We start from the raw sequence: 8,465 nt of genomic DNA on the forward strand, positions 1-8,465 counted from the left end.
TCGTGGCAGAGCCACCCACACAGCGTGGGACAGTAGTGATCGCCCTGCGCATGGCAGCAGCTGGTGAGTATAAGCCCTCTTTTCCCAAAGAGCCATGAGCTGGGCCGGGCAGGGCAGTCATTAAGAGCGGGCAGGGGATGGGTCTGTGTGATTTGGCAGTACCCGAATCTCCAGATTTGGGTTCGGCCAAATCGATTTGGGACAGTGATTCAATTTGGTGATTTGAATCTCTGTCCCCTGAATCAGCTGAATCCAAAGCGAATACTAGCTGCTTCGCTCAGGCCTCTGACCACAGTGTTAAGTATTAGCATTTTCACCGATGTGGCATACCTTATGAAGTCAGCTTTTTTAGGAAGTGGGTTTGGTTTTGTTCTGTAGCCACAGAAGGTAGAATGCTCTCCAGGTATGAGACTTGTGGCATGGAGATGTATATAGGAGATCAGTCAAATAGCAGTGTCTGCAGCATCTACTGGAGTCCTGTAGGTTTTTATCATGTGGGAACCCATAAAGTCTGTTGGACTTCATGCTGGCTAAAGTGTAAATTAAATTTAATGAATTCAGTATCTTGTGCAAGATGAAGATGCAGTCTTTATGCTATTCTAGTCTGAAACTGAGGGAGATTATCAAACTAGAGCACCATCGCATATTTCTGAAATCTTTGCAGTCAATTTTCTGCCTAAAGAATATACCTCATGGAGTTGGATGTGTTGTTGTGTGTCAACTGTATAAATTAGTTCTTTTTTCTGGAGAAATGTGTATGGAGAAAAAGTTGTTGTTCAGGCAACTCTGGTGGAAGCATGGAGTAAAACTCTGTCAGGTTAATTTTATTATCTTTTCTAATATAGGAACAGTTTTTTTCTAATGAGTAGGAGGATTTCGGATTTAACTGTGTGCATGGATGTATGCTCACCATCTACTAGGACAGGGGTCAGCAATTTTTTTGGAGTGGAGGGCCGCTGTAATGAAGCTCATCTCTGTAGGGGCCTCAGCCACCACTCACTGCCACCACAACTTCTCTTTCTACAGTCCTCCTTGGGGCCCTTCCTCTCCTCCCCTCTCCCTCCCCAGCTCCACAGGCCAGATCCACACACGGGCCATAGGTTGCTGTTCCTGTACTAAGGGCACTGGTACTCCTATAGCTAAAATCTATTTGGAGATAACATATGGAAGACAATATTAAGTATATTGATGGTAGATCCTGTGGCTAGGATTACCTTTCCAGGATATTCCTGGAATTTTACAGGAGCCGCTATAGAGGAAAGGAAGTTTCAGGAGGGCATTCAAAGACTTTTCATTTATTGGCCCAAGTAAGCCCTGCAGCCTTTCTTCAGAAACGTTCTACCCCAACTAAATGTCCAGTAGAACAACTAAATTACTTTTACATATGTGCTATTCTTATCTTCCTGTGTCTTTTGAAAATCTCTTTATTTTGTCATTGTCTGAGTTACACACCCTTGATTTTTAGGGAAGTACCACTGCATTGGTTGAACCTCTGTTTGTTTTGGAAGAATTTTTGCAATAATTTGAAGCTGGCAACTTGAGGGTTTTTTAATTCTTTTCTATTTTTCTTTTTTAAAGAGAGAGCAAAAATTCATAGTGATCATCATAAGTAAGTGAATTCTTACAGATTTGGAGTAAAATATATTTTGTCATCTATCTGGACTTGCTGTTCAGCACTACTCAGTGTTTGAGTATGTTGCTATCTTTTAAGAAGGGGCTTAAACTTGTGTATGTTGATGGAGGAAAGTGATGTCTATGGAAATCATAAAATACTGTGTAATTTGTGGAGAGTGCTAACTAAGCTTGCTAAAATGTTTCAGAATATCTGGAAAATATACAGTAATGCCAATCCCAGCCATCTAAAAATTGGAAAGTTTTCAAACTTCTAGCTTTTGTCTTGGTTTGGAACCTTTAGGGATCAAGCTCATTTGAGAATTAGAAGTACCTTTTCTAATGAAAGGCGAAACTTTCCAGTAATGTGCTTTGCTTAATAAGAACACTAAGCATTGTGATGGTCAAATACCTGGGCTTTCTGGTGAGACTTTTTTTCCTAATCCCAGTTTACCATAGGGTGGTCAATTTCTTCAAGAAGTTCATCCTTGTAATGGGCTTTCTCTTTTTTCATCCCTTGCCTCTAATTCAGATAGTGGTTAGTTAACACCAGACCTTGTGATTGTATGCAGTAAAACCACTCCTCCTTCTGAGGAACTTTCCTATGAAGTAGGGAGAATTTGAGAGGAAATTTCAAAGAAGTTTGAGCACTGTTCTGAAAGTTCACCAGCATGAAGAATAATGGCTGAACAGTGGGCAGGAAGCCTGCAGCTGTATTGTGGTATTGTTTCTCTATTTTACTTATCTGAGACCAGCAGCACAAAAGTGGAGAGGCAGTGCGGAGGAGGTGTGAAGCCCTGTCCATTAATATCATGTCCTTATGTTCTAATTCTAACTAGAACACAAAAAAAAATTATGTATGAGAATAGGATTGTCTGTCCTTTTTGCGCACCGAGAAATGAGTAACTTCAAAGATAACTGGCACTCCACACAAACCTTGTTAGTGAACTTTGCAGGGCCATCCTTTTAATTCTGTTTGAAAGTTTTATTGTTTGAAACTGAATGTGCTGCATCTTGTCTGTCAAAACACCATCTTCCCTTTCAAAGTAAGCGGGCCTTCTGAATTTCTTAAATATGTGCATGTGTCAGTTTCTTTTGTGAATGTAACACAAACTTTATATGCTTAGAACTGTAAATGTTAAAGGGAAAAATAATCCCAAGTAGTAAAGAATTACTTGTCAACCAGCAGTTTAAATCTAGAGAGGTCTCTGATTACTGCATGGATATAATGCTCTATTGTTAAGTCCCATTGGCCAAATATTGAATGAGCTAAGCTGTTTACACACAGATAATGGCGTGAAGTCAAGTGCAGCTTCCAATGCTGATTCAGCATGAAAAGCTTGGTGACAAGATGGCTTGTGAACTAACTTGCTGGAAGTACATCAATCAACTTTTTTGTTTAACTATTGTTTAACTAGTCCTGGCAGTTTCAGAAATCTCTCTAAACACTCAACATATTGAGCTGACAAGGAGTTGAGGAAAATGGTCTTTTTGTAAGCCTCTTATTAATGGCGGTCACTCACGCTTCTTTAGCAATTATAGAAATTGTGCGTATTTTTCTGTAATACATGTATGAATACTAAGTTGAGAATACAAGCACTGCAAAGTTACAGTGCTGCTATACAGCTTTTTAAAAATATGCATATCTTGTTTACTTTCTGTACAGTTACCTTATTTTAGGTAGCAAAATAGATCTTTGTAATGCATCAGTGTTTGTAAACTTGCACAAAAATTAATAATGAACTAGTAATGTGAACATTGAAAAGTAATTTTTGCAGCAGAAGGTACAGTTAGGCAATGAACAAATGGAACATTCTGCTCACTTAATCATCTAGTTAGGAAAAACATTAAAGTAGGTGATGTAAATATCTCATCTTTCACTATATTGTGTATATCCTATAATTTTATTCTGATTTCTTAAAAAAAAAAAAAGGTACTTTTTACTTGTAGCACAATAATCTGGCTTGGGAAACCAGTGTAGCATTCATGTGAATTCACCACACAGCAAGGATAGAATCACTTTGTAGCTGTCATGTGTTTTGGCAAATGTAATTCCATGAATTTGAAATTTTGTATTCTGGTGGGAACTTCTGCCTTGCTTGTCTTAGCCTACGTGGGAAGGTGAGTCACTAACTACAGGTGCACTTTTTTTTGATGAACTTTATTTTGAAGGACATTCAAAACCCTGCATTTGCTTGTGGGCCAGGAAAACGAATGTTTGATGCTTTAGTTTTTTTTCCTAGTTCTCTTTTTAATTCTCTAGCAAATCCAAATAAATTATTTCCCAGTCCTAGTGATAACTAATGGTGTGTGTAATCTTTGAATTTTTAAAGTTACCTTAAGTAGAATGTGTTTTTAAAATATAGTAGAAGAAACAATTTTGAACAATCCTTTTTCATTTTTTTTTAATGAACTGATTTGAAGAGAACTATTAAGAAAGAAAATAAAATGTGAAAAAGAGCAAATGATTCAAGATGACATATAACCTAGTGGACTTATTCACATGTGAGGTGCCATTACACATCTTCTAGTGATATAAAGAGCCTTTTTGTTTGTAAATCAGATACCCGTTTATCTATTTTTGTTATGTTTTATTTAAAAACCTGGCTTTTTAATTAAAACTTGTAAACTGGATCTGTTTGGGGTTTTGTTTGTTTTTTGTGTTCTCTCTTTTTTTTTTTTAGAACATCAGTCAAAATCCTTTCTATTTATTATTTTTGTTTGGGCTAATATTCAATTTCATTGATCCAGCCTTGTTTTACACATAGGGTATACCTCTGAAAATAAGGGAAGTTCTAAAATGTTTGTCCTTTTTGTTAAATAAATAAATATTAACCAGATGCCCTCTCTTTAGCCCAGACTGTCTGCCATTACCCTTAAATATTATACTGAACAGTTTACAGAAACATTGACAAAGGGAGCTTCCATAGGCTCTATATGGTGCATAGATTTTGAATGGAAGACATTGATACTCCTTAAAATCATATGATCCCTAGCTGGCTTTCAAATGATTCTTTTCATAATTATAGACTAAATGCCTATGTTCTTCCTCCTTTGTATTTTTGCTGTTTATTTCAAAATGGCTGCACAGCCCTTCTGATGCTCTGATCTGGTTGTCTATATTTGTATTGATCTTGAAAATTTATTATTACATTTTATGGTTGTTTTTTTTTTTTTAGTTTGATGGCATCTGGGATTTAAACTTAGTCGGGCTTTGCTATTGAAAAAGCTTCTATAGATCTCTAAAGCAGTGGAAATTTCTGAGCTTCACAAAAAATAGATTTAAATCCTAGTCTAATAACTGCTTTGCAGGAAGAGAGAAATATGAAAAGGAACCGCAGACATTTTGGATGTCAGCCTGTGAAATTTTCCACTATGTCCTTTAATAACATGCAGGCATGCTTATATTGCTGGTATTTCAGTTAGCAGTTCCACTCTGAGTGAAAGATCAAGCAACTCGGTGATAGAGACAACTGGCCAGAGTTGGTGTTTTTTTTTTTTTGCAGGCGGGGGAACAGGGCATAAATTCTTGTTTCCTAGAAACATATTCAGTGCTAAGTATCCAGCAATTCTAGAAAGATCAATATATAAACTAAATATAAAATCATAAAATATCAACTCAATAGACCTAGCAGAATGTAAAACTGCTATATATGGAGTGACTAATTTTGTATGTTGCCTTTTGGCATTTAAATAATTGGGTTGATACAGTATGTAAATAAGGACCTACCTAAATCGTGGCTTTCATGGATTTCGAGGAAACTGTGAAAAGCAGCATTGCCCATAGTCGCCAGGAAGTGCAGAATTGGTCATAGTTTCCCGTGGAATCAACCAAAAAAAAAAAGTGCTAGTGACACAGACTGACTGAAGGTACCCTCTGTCAATTAGCAGTAAGGGACAGGACTGCTGGGGTCCCTGAGCCAATCAGCGGTGAGGGTTGGGCCGCTGGAAAATGCCTGTGAAATCGGCTCTGTGCACCACAAGCAGGCCATGAAAAACCCTTTGTCTTGCCGCGACTGAGGTCCATATATATATGGACCATGTTAGGTCCATACATATATATATAACTTCTTTGACAAAAGACCTAGAAGTTTGATTATCAGTGCTCTAATCACATTAGTGATTACAGTGGGAATAAAAAGATTCCACGTGCTAGCTCTTCTGTAGATGGTGATCTAATGTAATGTTTTAAAACTAATATTAATGATCAGTTGAATAGGATATCATCAGGAATCTGGTTTGTTTGTTTTTTTGTTTGTTTGCTGCAGAAACATGCAGATTTTTTTCCTTTTAGGGGAAAAAAATGTGGGCAATGGGGAGTTTACCCTTGCAGGCTGGCAGAGTTCCAGCCTGCAAGAGCAGGGTGATCAGATGGGGGATGCTACATGCATGTGCATGCACACACATGCCTATGGCAGCCAGGCAACATGAGAGCAACTCCTGCAGCTCCCCACAGGTAAGTTGGTGGAAAGGGGGGGTGGAATGGAGGCCCCCGTGTGGAGGGAGGGAGTTGAGCAGGGCTGGGGATGCTGCTAAGCTAGTGCTGCGCATGGGGCCTGGGGTCCAGGGCCAGGGTAGAAATGTGCAGCCACAGGGCTCAGGCGGGGAGCTGCGGGCAGCTTTTCTGGGGGACAGCAGGGGGCCTGGCTTCTCATTGCTGTGTACACTCCCAAGGGGCATGGGGGCCACATGTCCCACAGATTTGTGTGGGGGTGGATGTGGGCTGGCTGCTGTGGGCTTGGGGCTCTCTGCCATACTGCCCTCCCCCTGGGGCCTCCATTGTGCAAGAGGTGGGACCCAGTGCAGCAAGACGGAGCGGGGCAGGGAGGCTAAGAGCTGCTGCTGGGAGCCCTGCACCACCATGGGGAGGAGCCCCCTGTTGGCCCAGCAGCATGGGGGGGTGGGGACAGCGGCACAGAGGGGGGTGTGTGTGTATGAACGAGTGGTGTTTCATTTTAATTGTGGAAAAGGGTAGATTTTGGGGGGTTTATTAATGAATTTGCAATTTTTTTAAACAGAGAAAACCAGGATCCTTGGTTATCATAACTAGAGATACTTAAGTGATGGAGGTAAATCTGAAGATTTCAAGTTCATTGCTGTTTGGGTTTCCCCTTTTGGCTTTCCAAGCTCTTTAAATAGTCTAAAGGGCTCAGTATTTGGTGTGCACTTTCTTCATTAAGAGTATGCCTTGCTCCTTCATTTATTGATCCTGTATCCTTTTGGATTCTGTTCCGTACCAGGCTCCTGTACCTTACCAGGCTCAGGAATCTATTTACTGATTAAAAAATCTTCCTTTGCTAGGTTGCTTAGGTGGGAGTTAAGCTAGCATTACTGCAAAGCTGAAACGTTCATTTAAAATGCTTCTATATGTGTTCTAGTGGACTGCTATCTTCCTCAGTCTACAGACTGACAGCTTCAGTAGTTTTCTTACCGCTCATTGTCCTCTCTCCTGCTTCTCATGGGGAATATAGGAGATACTGTAATTGGCAGGCTGTATTCCTTCTGGTAATGCTTGGTGAGTGGAGAGAATGCTAATTGACATGCAATCAGGTACTGAAATTTGAAAGGCAAAGACCATATCAGGGTGAAAGAGCACTGGAACAGTATCCACACAGTTGGGTTGTGGCATCTTCATGAAATCCTTGTTTCCAAAGTAGGGGAGGGTAAAGAAGATTCAGATGCTATGTGAGAGGCGGAGCTCTAAGCCGAGTCTGATCGTAGTATTCTCGCACCCTTTTTTCGGCACCTGGGATTGTAGGGTGGAAAAAGGAGCTTGGAGCAACTACCAGTAACAGTGGCCACATCTGCACATGTGCTTTTCTACAGAGTAGACTCACTAGCTGCAGGGTAAAGCACCACTGTCTATATGTGAAACAGTATTAGGCTGCAATAAACTAATTTATGCTGGCGTAACATAAAACAGTCAAGGACAGTACTATCTTACCCTGGGGTGATTTACTACGATTAAATGCGTGCATAGATGCTGACTGCAAGTGTAAATTGTGCCCTGTCAGCCCAGCCAGTCACGGGCCAGACTTCTTCCTGCCACCTTGCCACATGGCCCCTCGCTTTGAATGCCTGCGTTCCCTAGCCAGCTTCTCCACTGCCTGACATTGCTGCCTGGGGCTGACCCCTTCTCCTGCACCCTCTGTCAGCCTGGGCCTGCTCCGCCTTGGCTCAGACTGCTGCTGTCCTGGGTGCTCATGCAGATGCTGCGCACGGAAGTAGTTTGTTCTGGGTCAAACTGCTCCAGGTCTTATTGCTTCGCATTAATGGCATGCGTTGATGCACCCAGAAAGTTGGTTATAAGCTCCATATGCTGAAAAAATAGTCTTACTAACCAGTCATTTATCTGCTTAAACATCAAGTTGTCTTTCTGTAATTCAAATATTAAGAAAATATTGTGTTCTTGGTGTACTGGTGATGAATTTACAATTTCTATAGCAATACTACCAAGCAGAATAACACACCCAGCAACGATAACAAATCAGGTGGGAAATATCGCAGTAGGTAGAATAAGCCTGAAGCCCTCTTGAAGCTGTCAAATATAGATGGCTTTTGCCAAGTGTTGCAAAGGACAGCAAATCCAATGAGGAGTGAGACCTCTTACAGTCCAGCATTTCATAGCAAGGAGGAGAATGCAGTTGTGGGAATAGAGATGGGGGACAGTGGGGAGAGAAGTCATTGGCAAGCAGGTTGCAAGCTGTTAAGAATTCTGTAGGTGAAAAATTTAACTCCAAACAGTGACCAAAGATGAAATGCAGATTTTGGAGCCCTGGTATCCTGTGCTGATGACAAGGAAAACTCCTTGATGAATGGTTAGCTGCCTTCTGCACTAGTTTGATGTTTGAGTA

The 8,465-nt window shown here is 40.6% G+C and overlaps 1 long non-coding RNA gene across 1 annotated transcript in view; it reads left to right on the forward strand.

Annotated features, from left to right (window-relative positions):
- The window catches only part of LOC109292447, a 24,288-nt gene that overhangs the window by 7,383 nt on the left and 8,440 nt on the right, over nucleotides 1-8,465 (forward strand). Inside the window, exon 2 of the long non-coding RNA XR_002096124.1 lies at nucleotides 6,632-6,680. This is a non-coding gene — a long non-coding RNA (uncharacterized LOC109292447). The remainder of the gene's footprint in view (nucleotides 1-6,631; nucleotides 6,681-8,465) is intronic.

Source organism: Gavialis gangeticus, unplaced genomic scaffold (assembly GCF_001723915.1).
Source record: "Gavialis gangeticus isolate Ggan-Ray unplaced genomic scaffold, GavGan_comp1, whole genome shotgun sequence".
NCBI classification, from domain to species: domain Eukaryota; kingdom Metazoa; phylum Chordata; order Crocodylia; family Gavialidae; genus Gavialis; species Gavialis gangeticus.